This window comes from Haliaeetus leucocephalus, unplaced genomic scaffold (genome assembly GCF_000737465.1).
Source record: "Haliaeetus leucocephalus isolate CR32 unplaced genomic scaffold, Haliaeetus_leucocephalus-4.0 Scaffold240, whole genome shotgun sequence".
NCBI lineage: Eukaryota > Metazoa > Chordata > Aves > Accipitriformes > Accipitridae > Haliaeetus > Haliaeetus leucocephalus.
Window position 1 is genome coordinate 6090435 of NW_010972676.1, and position 16050 is coordinate 6106484.

Sequence of the window (16050 nt, forward strand, 5' to 3'; positions counted from 1 at the left end):
TTTAGGGAACTGTTTATAGGACTCGAATGGTATAGACAAACAGGCACATCAACACACAAACACAGAGTTTTTGAGAAACTGTAAATAGTCGTGAAACGTAAGAACTCAAAGATTGTCGTATTTCCTATTCATTCAAAATTTGTTTTCCTCTTATTTTAAAACACCAAGGGAATATATTAGTATACAAATAGTTGGGCATTGGCACATGTGGTTTGTCTTGGATGTATTTCTGTAGTTAGTATGACTCCTAATGGAGCATTCTGAATAGCCATTAAGTGTCTCTCACATACAGATACACTTATATACATGTAGTTGTTTTACATTTTGCCCAATCACAAACACAACATTCATTAAGTTAAATACATTACAGACCCTGAAAGGGCTGTAATTTTGGGTGAACATTCTGTTCTATTTTTACTTTATCTTTTCATTCTCCATTTCTCTATGTCCACCTACTCGTGCTCGTCCATCTCCCCAGAAGCTTTTTGCTGTCAGTCAAGTGACAACCTCAGTAGGAAGCTCTATGTGTTCATGGGCCTCCTGAGGCCCAGCACTACATTTAGATTGGGGGGGGGGCAGAGGGGGGGAGGAGGAAAAAGAAGAAAGCAGGGGGGAAGGAAGCACAAGATCTTCCTTTAATATGCAATTCCACAGCCTGCAGGAAAAAATTCACACAGCTCCTCTGAAAAGCCTTTTCCCACAAAAATGCAATCCCAGTTACTCCACTCCCACACAACTTCCACACTACTTGGCTATTTGCAAAAGACTGTAGAATAACCCCAGGAAGTTTAACACATACACACACAGAGTCTCATTGTCAAAGGGAATAATGCCACAAAGGTGCACCTTTATCAGGCTTGGCACCAGAGAGTAACTGCCGGCTCCTTCCCAGTGCAAGTGCTCCGATGTGCCTAGCCTTTCCCTCCCTGGATTTACTGATTCTTAATGGACCTGTGAGTATTAAACATTTGCCAATAAATTACTTGACAAGATTTATTGTTAGCTATTTAAGAATAACAGCTTTTTATTTGATATGAGTAAGATTTCATTCCTCAGGTCATGTTCATGTTAGCTGAAGTTGCAGTCTGTATTACAAAAAGCTGTAGCAGGAAACATCTACGTGAAGGTAATACGCATTTCTATAAACATCAAGCTGGCAGAATGATTTTGTTTCAGCTGGGATTAGCAGGAGTTTTGCTGCTGACCTCAATAAGAAAAGGATCAGGTTTATAGCTCATTTGCAAATCCACTCTGCAAAAAAAGTGAGCTTTAGGCACTCCAGATTATTTATACTTTCTTTTCTTAACTGTGATCATCATCACAAGAGTTTCCTATTTATTACTGCCTTGATGCTGATTACAGGACCTGTGACTGTATTTATTTGGACTAGGCACATGTGGCAACTTGACAATATACAGACAGACAGACGCATAGATTTTTTGCCTTTTCTAACCAACAGCGCTAAGGAAAACTAGATATTCGCAAGTGAAACGTAACAGGATTTTAATCACAATTGAAGTAGTAGGTCTCATTACATTGCTCCTGACAACACAACTCAAATCTCATAGTTAGTTAGTCTAAAATTTATAATACGCCTTTATCAGGTCCCTGAAAGGAAATCCTATCACCAAAACTATTTACAAAGCCAGGAGTGTTTACGACGCAGTTTATGCTTCCTAAAATAAGCAAACATTAAAGGGCACTGGCAAAAGGTAAAATCTGAAAAGCAGCAGAGACGGAGCAATGAAAAGTGAAATAAATGCACCAGGATGTCAGACCAGGTATTACCTACCGTTGATGTGCAACATGCACATCAAATGCAATAAATACAAGTGCCCACCTCTGCAATGTAGGTGTCAGCTTAGCTCATTGCGGCTCTCACCCTCATTAAGACCAGGGGCAAGCAGCAACCTGCAGGTTTTTTCCTGTGAAAGTGTGACCGATAAACCAGCGCAAATAACCGTATAAGGCTGCAGGTTGTTTGCAGTGCTAGCACAGCTGCTTGGCAACCCGGAGAGGAATGTGCCTGCCTATGTTTCATTGAAAGGTTATTTAAAGCTGTGGAGGTTAACAGACACCTTAATTATTACAAACTGCTTTTGAATATCGCTGGCTTTGTACTATCGGTCCTTAGCAGCTGTGCTTCTTGCTCATTCACGATCACTTGTGAGGGGCATCAGCCTCCAGAAAGTAGGAGTTCCTGGGATGAAGATGCAGGACTGGCGCACGCTGGCCTTGTGCGCTGGCAGGCAGCGCTGGCGGGAGGAGAGCCGCTGGCAGGAGCCGGGGCCACCAGCCAGTGCGGGGGCTGCACAGGCGGGCTCCTCCGCAGCACTCCCTGGAGCGGCTGCGGGAGAGCGTCCTCCATCAATAACGAAACGAATGTGAGTAAGGGAAACAGCCTCTGCCAAAAATCGCAGGGAATCTCTTTGTAGCCATTTCGGAGGAGCCGTAGTTGAATTTGAAGGGTGAAGCTAAAATCGAAGCACAGAGAATTGCAAACTACATCCAGACTTCTTTAAAAGCACACACCCGTTTTTCTGCAGTGGGGAAAAACGTTTACTCAGACAGACCTAGTTCTTCCCTTTCAAGAATAGGGTCACAGTTTAAGATTTCTGAACTAGACACTGGCCTGTACTAAGGCAAAGTTGAATTTTAGTAGCAGCTTAGCTACTAAGCTTTAATAGGTAGGCAGAATGGGGCCCTTCATGTGAAACAGAATAAATCTAGAATTAATATAAATTTAAAAAAAAATGTTTCCCAGATTTGTTTTCATACTGGAATTTTAGGTTTTCTGCCATAATTTACTGCAGGTATTATTTAAAAAAAAAGGGGGGGGGGGGGGATACAGGATTACTTTTATTGCACCACTAAATGTTCTGTATAAATAAAGATAATTTAGGTATAAAGTCTCTGAATTGTCTTTTTGGTAAAATAATCAAAAGAACAGAGTGTCAGAGCTCTAATTCATTTTTATTCTATGTGTTCAGAGACAGTGATCTTTTCAGAGATTATTTATGCAATGATGGTACCAATCAAACTGCACCAGAGACAGGTTCCCTACAGAGCACTGAAGACTTCTGGCACTTCTAATAGAGTGTAAATCCTAATTTACTCAGATTAAACCATGCTACCTGAGATAGTCCACCCATTATTATGAACAAAATATTTGCAACCATATAGAAGAAAACTGTTTGTGTTTAAAGTAAGAAACAAAACCAACCCCTCCTTCTTTTTTAACGTGTGTTATTTTTTTAAGAGTAGGGCACAGGAAGACTTTTTGTCTTTCTTTAGAATTAAATATAAAATCCTTGCCTTTTGTTCTGAAAAGTGGAAAGCATTTGTGCATTTCTTCCGTGCATGCAGGCATCACATACATTCACAGGACAGGAGAAAGATTAAGATTGGCAATTCGCATCTGGAAGAAAAGCCCTGCTCTGAGTTTTGCACACACTTCCTTGAACAGCCACTGCAGCAAAATTTTGAAGTTGGAAGTAAGCGATTACCTCAAATGCTCGCCTTAAAACAGCGATGCTAAATAAATATCAAGTCAGAGAGATCTGTAGGCCTGTTGCTCCATTCCCGCAAAGAATATGGAGATACACAGTTTCATTTGGTAACATCTGTAAGGCAGTGTGGGACTTGTGGTCCATAGGTTGCCCAGCCTTAAAGTAATAATGATGAGCTTACCTCAGAATCAGAAGCATTGCCTGTGTTTCTCTGTCCTGATTTCAGAGAAGCTACAGATACCAAAGAATGGTTGTTTATTATCTAAGAACTTATTTGTCCTATTTTAGAGAAACAACTAACTGGGGACAGTGAGTATATGTATATGCATATGCTCTAGCTCGGTATTTGCACTGACTTTATAGCAGTGCCACTTCAATTAACTTCATATAAGCAAAACAGTAGGCACAGAAATTAAAACCTGCAAGAAGGACAATGGAAAAAACCCACCCCCCTTGCTTTTATGTTAGAAAGTGGCAGCCATTATTTTCCTCAGTACTGTCACTGATCTTGGAAGAGTTCAGAGAATAAGGTAGTTTGTTGCGCTGGGCAACACTGCCACTGTATTTCCTTGTTCTCTTTTTACTTATACCCATCTGCTGGGTCTTGTCATATACTGAGATATTCTTGTATAACTTCTAGCACAGCCAGATCTCAAATACACTCTTAGAGATCTGAGCATCACTGTAGCACTAGAACAAAAGATGTGCGCAGGTCTGTACCTGCATCCTGCGTTACATGGGCATAAACCTCATTTTAAGAATTTTTTTAATTTATGACCTACAAATTAGTTCCTTTTATTTCATACACTAATGGCACCAACAAACAATTTTTCTTTGGTTGCAACCATACTTTGTCAAGTCCAAGTCCCCTCTAAGTTTTCCTTCAGCAGTAACCATCTCAATTCCTTTAATGGAAGTCAGCCCCAAACCCTGACTCTATTTTCTTGTACACAGGTTCATAGACAGTAAAGAGCAGGAACGCATCTCTCTGAATTCTACCTTAAGGCAAGGTTTCCATTAGAAATGACTCATTGGTATTGCTTTACTGAGACAGTCAATTGTAAGACTTTCCTAACACGTATGCAGCTGATATTTCCAACAATATTTTTTTCCCAAACATTTTATCTTGCAGTATCCTGAGGTAAACAGCAAAAATATTATGTTCAGGGAGAAATGTGCAACGACTAGAGCTTTTACAGGCACAAAAATGCCACCCTTCCCCTCAGCTTTCTCCCTTGCCCATTCACCATTACTAATCCTTACTCGCATTAACCACACTGGCCACAGTTTCTAATGCAGACTAAAATTAGTAGTGTAAAATTTGCTTACCCTACTTGAACAATGGGTTCAATTCTAAGGAAGAGTGTGACTAACTATTTGCCTTGACCCATTGCGATCCCTTGTCCCCCATTTTAAAGGCTTGCACAGCACCACAGAAACAGAAAACAACCATTTGTAGTGTGTTGGAAACAAAAGGAAAGGATTACTGGTCATTTTTTTGTCCACTCCCTTCTGCACAAAAGGAAGACACATACTAAAATTTATGGGTTTTCTTTCCTTGATTACTATCTGAAATTTTCATCAAAATATATCTTTGGGAGAGATCAAAGTAAAAGACAATGTAGATTTGTTTGAGTTTCCCCCACCATTCCAAAATACCCCCAAATGCCAGCAAGATACTCAAATAAAGAGTTGTAAAAGTAAAACAGGTTCCCAGTGGTGACAACTGTTAGTATAAGGATTATTCAAACATCTCTAGAGTTTTCCAAAGAAATGCCAGGATGGCTTCCTACCAAAAAGCAGCTCAGTCTAATATCCTCCTTGGCTAAACCTACATACAAACCATGTTTCTATATTTTGTTGGCACTAAGAAACCCACGTGCTTGTCTTGACGTGGAAATAAAAAGAGATTCTAAGGGAATCTGAAAATGTGTATGCTGGGGAACCAGTTTAAACTGACCTTGGGATTAGAGAAATACCTTTTGTGAAGATGAACACAATTGTCAATGCATGGTTCAGTAAAAAATACATTTCTGCTGAAAGCAACTTTATCATTGAGTGCAAGACAGTTTCAATTTAAGTGGATACCAGCATGATCAGGTGGTCTATAAAGGAATAATTTCTGTTTTGGATAAAATGACTTGTTTTACCTATGAACATGAACATACATGCAAACATGTACAAAACCTGAATAAACATGCTGCCAGATACATGAAAGGAAGAAAAAATGAGGACGCATTAGAAACCGTGCTATAAACAGAAACAGAGGCCATAAAGCTACATCAAAGTTGTTCCCAGCCACGTTATTCTCCATTCTCTTCATACCTCTCAGGTGGCATATGCAGACCACCTACAAACTCAGTCTTGCAGTGAGCTCTATATAGAAGACATGGGTGTTATTCCATTTGTATTAGTTTAAGAAGCCAGCTCACAACAGTGGCATGGCACTAGTAATGATGTGAGGTTTAACACCAGCAGCTCCACACCCCACATGGAAATACCATGGTTTCATTACACTGGGAATTTCCTAGAGCCCATAAACTGATGAATAAACTTTACCTGAGGATTGCAACAATATTTACAGCATTGAGAATGATTCCATTAGAACTTGATGTTTCCAAAGCCTAAGCATAGTTACTAAAGAAACTTAATTTGGGAGACATTTACCAATACATCAATGAAATTAAATAGAAGACAGTATTTACTCTGATTCCAACGCGTGATGTTTGTGAGTGATAATGATTTTTTTCTCCTTTAATTAAAATTCACTTTAAAGTGTTGTCTAAATAAAACATTGCTTAAAATGTAGCGTCCCCTTAAGAGTCTATCACTCACACCAAGCTTTCAGAAACAGTCATTGCAACTTAAAAGGCACTGTAGGATATTTAGACTAGAGTTATCTCACAATGTATTAGCTGGTTGCTTTGTTATTTGAACTCTAAATGTTAAACACGTGGAAGCAACATAAAAGGATCTTCCCTGTAAAGCGCATTTTCCAAATTCTCTCTATCTGTTATTTAGAACCCCATAAAGCTCTGTCTGTGTCTACCCATCTGCAGCCACATTTATTTTTACATGTTTTTGAGTGCATATCTCTCAGTGTCATAAGGTCTTCATAAATAAATCAACCTACTTAGATCTGCATGCTTTGAATAACAAGTCAGCCACCAAACCAGCAGATGGATACATTTTTAATTAGGTAAGCAGTCAATGCCTTTTGGTTTGAAACCTCTCTTTTTTCTCTTAAAAAGACGGGAAGTAACCGAATTAAATCCAAAATTGCAGTGGGATAGCATCGTGGTTTTAATCTGCATGTAGCTGCAAATCAGCTTAGAGCCCAGTCTGTGTGACAGCTTGAACAAATGCAATATTTTATATCAAGCAAACCTCAAAGTGAAATATTTAAGGATCTTGCAAGAATACGTTGTAAACAATATGTATTTTTCAATAACACATGCGGTTACTTATGCAATCTTCTCACTTGAGCAAGACTCTCTGAACTTAATTCATTTACTGTGTTGCCTTTGCAATCTCTCAAGCAAAATATTTTTAAGCAGCAACTTTTAATTTACATAATCAGACATACTTTCCTGAATAACATGGAAGAAACTCAGAATTAACAACATCTTGTACTGCTTAAATAATCCATGAAAAGAAATTTCAGCAGTTCCAGTTAACTTCTTCCCACAAAAAGGTTTTCAGTTTTGGACTTGGAACAAAATTTAGCATGACGGATACACATCTTATCCATACCGAGCTTTCCACACTCCTCTGAACTTTCCCAGCTCCAGAAAGCCCAAGTAAATATTCCAGAGCACACCAGCCCAGGGGTGAGGGCTGGCCCATACTGGAGAGCCCCAGAGAAGACCTCCATGTGCCAAGGACTTCCAGGGCACCTTGCTGCCCACAGGGAATGGGTCAGCCTGGAGCCATCTCTCCCACTGTCCCCACCACACCTCTCCCTGATACGTTTTCCCTATCAGCTCCTGTTAACCAAAACAAGGCCTTTTGTGTCCGTTTAATTCTTTTTCCCATAAGAGTTTGCCTGTGGTTTCCCAAGTGGTCTTCTCTCACTTTTCTGAACTAGTGAAATTAATCAAATGAAACAACTAGCAGCCTGGAGAAGGCAGCAGCCCTGGCCATCACGCCTCTTCCCCAGCCAGCGCAACAGGCTGCGGCTTCAGGGGGTAAGAGGAGACATGACAGCAGCTCTGACTGCTGGACAACACTGACACTCCCACTCCTGCTTTCAAGAAGGAGGAATGACCAAGAGGTAGTGTTATCTAATGGAAAATCAAGATTGTCTCACTGTGACCAAGTAGTCCAGAAGATTGTCCTTTGAATAAAAAGTCTTCTCTGGCAGTAGGCCAGCCATGGCTTCTCCATGGGCAAATGACTGCCTTCTGCTTGGCTAAAACCACCAGTGCACCACATTGGTGTGTACGTTGACCCCAGTTTGGAGCTTTCCCATGCAGAACACCCAAAACTGTCAAAAGAATTTGAGCACCCAAGATGAGGGCCTTATGTCAGTACTAAGGTGACAAAATATGGTTTTTTGATCCTTATTCAATTTTATGCTTACAAAAAAAAAAAAAAGAGATTTAAAAATTCACAGAGTAGAGAAAAACCCAGGCATAAAATCTGATACTTAAACAAAATAGCTTAAAAATAAATGCACCAGCTTTAATCTTTGATGTCACTTCCTTGGATTTCATGATACACCACCTGAGGTGAATTTTTTCCATTTTACTTCAGCAGGCTCTTTTTCCTGCATATGCTTATGGTAAAATAATAACCAAGTTTCCCATATGTTTAATAATAAAATTTAGTTTCTATCATTTCTTTCTATCCCTTTACAATTCTTTTCAGTTGACTAAATGGAAAATACTATATCTCTAAAGCTGACTGGAAAAGAAATAAAGGTCTGACTCTCATCCCACTTTCATGAGGTTTGTGCTGATGTAATTGTGCTGATTTCAAGGAAATTGCTTCAAATTTGTGCCATTAGTTAGATCAGAATCTAGATTTCAGTGCACCCTGAAAATACCCAGCTCTGCTAAAAGGTTCAGGATTACGCTTAGAGTTTTACATCCTGAAGTCTAATTGCACTGTGCAAAATAACATTTATTAAAGATCAGATATGAAGCATAAAGATGGCAATTATTTGAAACTTTAGGATATAATATTTGCCCACTGGTCTATATAGGCTATTATGCTTAAAAACTGTAGTAGTACTGGAAATAAAATTTCTCTTATATGTGGTAAGACTTTACATTCTTATTTGAAATGCAAATACTGTAAGATGGAGAATATTAGTAGGGCATGCTGAAGCCAACTTGTGTTGTTTAGAAATTCTTTCTAGCTGATAGTTAGTGTCCTGTGCTACAATTTTCCTTGTGCCTAGTTTGAGATATGAGTTGTAGCTCACAATCGAGAGGGAAAGAAAATGCTGCAATTTCTCAGTTGCTGCTGCTGACAACTCACCCACATTTTTTTTAAAAAGCAGAAAATTACAGTGGGCTACGCAGTGCCCTAGTGCACCCTGAACCTCTGCTCCCACGTATACCACCAGGGCTGAAGACTTGAGCGCAGGTCTTGGATCTCTGTAGACTGGAAGGCAGGTGAAGGAGAGAGGGGCATTATGGCCACTGGCAATCTGGGGGGTGTGAGGGTGAAAAAAATGGGATGAAAATGTCCTTGCTATGTTTCAGCTCTAGGTTAGCAAATTACAGCTCAATATGACAAGATGAAGGATAACTTAGCTTGAGTCATTTGCATTGAGGTATTTTTGTACTGGGATTTGGAGCCTTGTGCTCAGACTGCCCTATAGACCATCCATATGGCATTGCTATAACTCAGAGGAATAGACCCCGTTAGACAACCACCGCAGTCACTGCTTTACTACTTTGTACAGTTTCTTGGTAGGAGCTATGCAGCCAGTAGTTCATGTTTCATTTTATAGGCAACAGCAGAAAGATGGAGCCTTTCTATTGAAATGAAGGGATTTATGATCTATATTGATCTGATGATCAATATTGGAATAAGTTAAAGGAGGATTATGCTTGGTCCACTTAACAGGACTTCCAGACCACTGTTCTGAACCACAAGAGGAATCAGAGTAAATTTCAAAACAATGTTTTTGTGCTTATCCTCCAAACCATGTTCTGATCTCCTCTACTAGATCCTCTTTTAAGTAAAAGTGTGTAAGAGCCTGAGGAACACAATACTATTGCTTAATTTTGTCTGCCTTTCATTAACATTCATATGAGTTTATGCTATGCCTTTTACTGTTTTCCAGCTGATAAATGTTTTTTTAATATTGTGCACAGATCATTTTGCTTATAATCAAGGAAGGGAAATTAAGTTTAACATCTGAGAGCTTTAGGCAAAAATGTCAGGCGTGGACCAGATGACCACATGAGAGCTGCAGAATCTCTTTGTGCCCCAGATTGGCTGGTATTGTTTTGATGCTGTTGCGCTGGAGCAATAGCACTAACGTAATTATGAGATCAAGCAACATCTGGCGGATTTGGCACCCAGCTCACAAGCGATTGTTAGTTCAGGTCAAAGGATGAATGCGCCTTAAGTGCACGTTAGGGTGGGCAATCATAAAGCTTGCATTAGTGAGGAACGAGGAATAGAGGCATTCTTGAGTTTCATTGCCCAACAAAATTGATGGCCTGCAAAAGAGCAGTGGCACAGCACACAAAAGTGATGATGCCAGAGAGACTGACGCGCTGCGGGCGGTATTTGACATCTTCTGGCTGTGGGCTGTTGTGTGTTGTGATTTATGTCACTGTAATGATTGATTACTTTCAGATCATTCCCATTCTACCATATCTCTGAGAATTTCCCCCTTCTTCAGACATCTTTTTGTTCCACCAGCCTTAGGCTGCAGATGGCATCAACCCACGCATCTCCATTGTTTGAAGCCTATAAGAACTCCACCATTCTTCGGGGGAATGCTCATAGTGGAGTAGCTAGCGTCCAATTAAGTCCTGAAACTGTGGCTGCAGGCACTTTAACCTTTTTATCCCCTTACTCTTTTAGGAATTTCGTTGCGTGCAACAGTTGCAACTCAAGGATGCCTAAAAAAGTAATCAAGAAAGAAAATCAGGAGATACATTTTTCAGGTTATGGGAAAGTGCTGCAAGTGATGGCTACAGCTGCATCTCTTGCACCTCCATAAAGGTTCTTCTGATCATGTTTCACAAAATAAATTATCACCTCTGGCATGCAGCATCACAGCAGACTCGGTGTAAAGGCAATAGGCTAAAGCTTCTGCATGCTGGAAAGCCAAAAATGCCTCTGGGATGCTTATGCAAATCACCAGTTTTCTCTGATATCTCAACCATTCTGTGTGACACATAAAATATCAATGACTCAATATTCGTATGATGGGAAGAACAAGAATTCAGGGCTCATATCAAGAAAACAATTTTTTAATATATTTTTTATTTTGTCGGATCTAGCATGGCACAGTATCAAGGAAATTAGTATGGTCGATAGTGAATATCTTAACTTCTTCAAATCACAACAAGCAACTACAACAGACTTTATTAGTTTCTATTTTCTTCTTCATTAGGAAGCAACGACACCAAGAAAAGCATATTGGGTACTACTTTAGTCACTGACAAGAAGATACCCAAAAGGACTCTGAGTGCACAAGTTTTACCACACCTATCCCTTTGACTCTCTAAGTTTCCACAGAAGGCTTTTTCTGTCACTGGGCACACTCAGTACTGCTGTCCAGTGCACTCTGGAGCTCCGTGCACTCTCTCTTTCCCTTCTGGAAGCCCTGGGAAGTGCAAAGCCCCAAGAAATACTGCCAGTTGCACGTTCCTCAAGCAGCGTCAAACACCATTACTCAGATACAATATTAAAAAGTATAAGAAAAAGCTTTGTTTATCTTCCCTCAAACCACATACTGATTTGTTTTTTAAGTATGATATAACAGTCTATAACACTTTTCATTCATCAGCAATATCCATTCTGAGTCAAATAGGTAAAGGGATCAGCTCCTATGTAAATCTAGTAAGGATTCGAGATGTAGGGCAGGCTGGGGCCCATCAGTGCTGTTCACCTGCCCCACAAAGAAGTTTCAAAGTTATTGGGATTCTGTCTGATTAGGGTCCAGTAAGCACCACTTTCACCGTACGTGCACTGTGGCTGTGTCTACAGCATGGGCATCAAAGGCCAGAGAAAGCACTGCTTCCAGCTGGACTCCAGGAGGTCTGGTAATATCAGACAAAATACCCAAAGTACTCACATTGTGCCAAAAAATAAATAAATAAATTGACTGGAGAAAGAGGACAATAGGTCAGCTTGTGCCAGCTGAAGTTACAATTGATTGTCCTATTTCTTAAAAAGAAAATGATCTTAAACTATGCTATTTAATATTTACATGGACAGAGTTAGTTTCTCAGTTCCAGTGCTGCTCATCTCTTCTTTGTTTAATTATCGTACAGGTATAGGGATGCAAGATATCTATCAATGGCTCCAAGCCTGGATGTCCTCAGACTGAAGATTAGAAGCACTGACCTGTGTTTTTCTCCCCCCCCCCCCCCACCTTTGGGGTTTTTTTAACAAGTATCTGAGGAGTTCCTGTGAAAGCATTTAATGTAAGTGGGTCACAAAGAATGAAAGCTGTCCTTGGGCAGCCTTTGAACAGGCACAAATATGTTTTCCTCTTTACTTCTTTTTTCAGCAGAATAGAAAACATAAGGCCCTTTCCATAAGCAGTATTTCATTTTTAACAGGCTCTACAATTCCTCAGAAACCATAAGCAGTGCTGAATGTAATTCAAATAGTCCTCGATACACACACTCTGGGACTGATTCCCACTTAAACTAAGATTTCCATTATCTTTACACTGTTTTCACTGCTGGGATCACAAGGAAGGCTTTAGTCTTAGGGAGAAGGCAGACAAAAGTATTTTGAGACGGGAGGAACATATTTGCCATTGCCAATTCAGATGGGAGGTACCACGCTGCAGAGACAGCGTTGCCACCCACAAAATGAAAGGCTCGACCCCATCTTGTATCGAAGCCCTGCATTGACCCTACTGTACTGAAACCCAGCTCTTATTGGATTACTTTACTTAAATGCTATGGATATGTAGAACTTCTCAGATGCAAGTAAAGACAGAGAAAGTGTTTCCAAAAGAAAACAGATCAGCCTGTGTACCCTGCCATGGTGAGCAGTTGTGGTCCTGGCCACCCTTTTGCAGGGGAAGAACAAGCCCTCAGTGTTCCACAACATGCTGTAGTGACTCAGCTCTTTGGCATAATAATCTTAATCTTACAATTTAGATAAATTCAATGTAACCTGCATTAAATGAGTCAAGAAAAAAGGAGATATATTTAGAGAATGTATCTATGGCTTTCTTTTGCCTTATTGTCTTTTAGCTGCCTTCTGACAGTTGTCATGAGGTACAGCAACTCTCAGGTAATAATAAATTATTTGAACTGACTGAATACTTGCATAGCTGGATGAGGTGATGGGGAGGAGAGCCTCGCAGTTGCTATTGGCCTAGAAAATCAGTTTGATGGCTCACTATTACCAGCAAAAAGACCAAAAAAACATTTGGTTATTGGGCAAGGTGATTGCCCAAAATCCAGTTTACTTCATTACTAAGCAATGGTGAACTGTGTTTTCAGAGACAACTCTGCATCTTTCACCAACACTAAGCGTCAAAATTTCAAAGACTATGTAAAAGGTAAAGACTTGCATGCAATGAGTGCCCTTTTTCTCTCTGCTGCACAAACTACGTGCTTTTCTCAGTACTGTTTTAATGAAAATCATGAGTATGGCTCTCATTCAGCCGAGCACTTAAGCTCAAGTATTCACTATAAAAGCACATCTCTTGACTTCCTCAGGATTATTCTTGTGCCTACCTTTGGCATTTAAGCAGTTAGTTGAACCAAAGCCCATAGCATTATTTAATGAAAATAACTAAATATATTAGACTCATACAAAATTTGTGATCACCATTCCTGTGGAGCCCATTTTGTAGGATGGATCCCATTTATAGAATAAAATGGGACAGAGGTTTCTATTGTTATATCATCTGAATCAAAATGAAGAGACTGAGGAATTACAAATACAGAGTCACAGAGTGGCTGAGGTTGGCAGAGACCTCTGAAGGTCATCTTATCCAACCCCCCTACTCAAGCAGAGTCACCTACAGCAGGCTGCCCAGGACCATGGGCATACTTGTTATTTTGAAAGCATCTGTGAATACTAGCAACACCTTCAAGCTAAAAAAAAAAAAAGATACTATTCATTTTATGAGTGAGTTTACAGATTCCCGATAGCACTGAAGTCCAAACAAAGGCTCACAGGAGAACAGAAACAGTAGCGGGCATCACAGAATAAACTCTCCCCAGCCTCTAATCTGACAGCATCTGATGATTTTAAGATGATAAATCATAAATCACCTTGGGCTAAAGACTTTTTCTGAAGTAATATCTCTGGCAAAAGGACAAAATCTTCTCTCAATTTAATCTGTATACCTCTATTTCAGAAAGATCGTGGGGACATGATGGACGATAGAATTGGGTCTACTCTTCTGAAGAGAATAGCATAAGCTGTGCAACATTTTTTTCTAAGTAAACTATTTTTTTGCCTGCTTAAAATTATACATTTTTAAGTTTATTATTATACCATAAAAATTCCACAGTACCTGCAAAGTGCTTGTATGCAGCAGAATCAGTCTATAACTTTATCATGGAATGAAGAAATGTGCTTTATGCAGAAATGACCCTTTGAAGGTATTATCCAGCATAGTACTGCACCGTGACTGTTGATAGGGATTTTGCAATGGAGACAGTCTATTGTCGTGGAAAGCAGGATTGCCACCACAGATCAATATAAGATCTGACACAGACAGCGCTTGTACTTTCAGTGTTTGACTCAGAGTCATGGTCAGCAGAACCCATGGGCAGGGGTGGGCTCTTCCCTAAAACAAAGCAGTCAGAAGAATGAAGGAAGTGGAAATACTCATTTCTAGATTGCACATGCTTTCCAGGTTCCCTACAGCAGCTGTTTCTATAAAAAGATAGAGTAAGCTTCTGTTAAAAAAAAAAAAAAAAGAAAGAAAAGAAAAAATCATCTACATGCTAAACACAGTTCCAGTAATATTTCTATGAAAATAAGACTTGACAGTAGGTGTAGCACACATGCTTCCCTTTTTGTCCCGTCCTCCAAGTGGAAATAAGCCTGACGTGGACCTCTGTCTGAATTTCTGGCTCATGCCAACAGAAGGAGAGAAGCATTAAAATAAAAATCACTCCTAAAACTTCCTGGGTTTCCACGCTCCCACCATGTTTGAGATATTCATGGAAAAGGCACATCATATCTGGAAGCACAGCAAGGATTGATCAGTGTCCAGAGTGTGTTCTCAGGAAAAGAAGAATAAATCTGGAGTAACTCCACTAAAAATCAAACAATATTCTGGTATATATGACCAGCATATAGCTCATAAAATCTTTCCCTGGGAAGAATCAGCATTTTGCAATTTCAGCTCAGTCACTGTAACTTTCTTTACATACTCTTCTAGACAACTTATTTATTTATTCCATTTATAAGGATGTTCTGTTGGGGCCTGCAGACACGTGTATATAACAGCCATAAAAATCACAAACACATTCGCAATCCCTGACTGAACAGAGTTAGTGAAAAGAGATTCTTCATGTTCTGTACAATTCCTCTATGCGTCAAGCTACTTTAACAGAAGCAATTGTTTTTCTTCAAACTGCACCTGTAACACAATCACTATATTTACCCTGGAATATGTCTGCCTGAAAACTACACATGTCCCAGGTTAAAGAGCTGGGGTTTGGGTTTTCCCCCCCCCGGATCAGAATCTTTTTAACATAAAAGGTTCGGAGATTTTCTTTGAGCTACTTCAATGGCTGCAGCCCTGCACAGGGTCAGCCAGCAATAAGCAACCCTGCCGTAATGGTGGGCTTTCTGCTATTCTCCCTCCAATGCAGAATAAATGTCCTTTCCTTACTCTGTGGAGCACTTGATTTCCCACAGAATGGTTTATTTCTGCAGAATTTCTGCAGGCGCACAAACCATTCTGTTCTGGTGAGCTCTGCACATCTTATTCATGGTAATTACACTCACATCTTTGATCTCAGATGAGATCTCTCGTGCATATTTTGTTCTATTTATGTCTTTGATCTTGTTACTTGTTTCCCCCCCCTTTTTTCGAGTCGCCTGTCTTTTCATTTGAAAGACATTCATCCTACATCACTTTAAAGACAAAAGGTGAAACACTGGTGCGTGAATCCTGAGTAACCTTGCGGAATATACAGTAGTACTGAGAAATTTTCTGAGCAGTGCCCATCTGGGTTTTGTCTTCCAGTTTAAACGAGCAGTAGCACATGATGCTGCTGGTGCCAAGAATGCACCTAGGCAGCTGAAAGCGATATGTGGTACTGAGAAGAGTATATTAAAAAAAAAAGAAGCCTGGTTATTGGGACAGTGACAGCAGATTACCCTGGCAGAGAGGAGACGCATGGGACCCACTAGT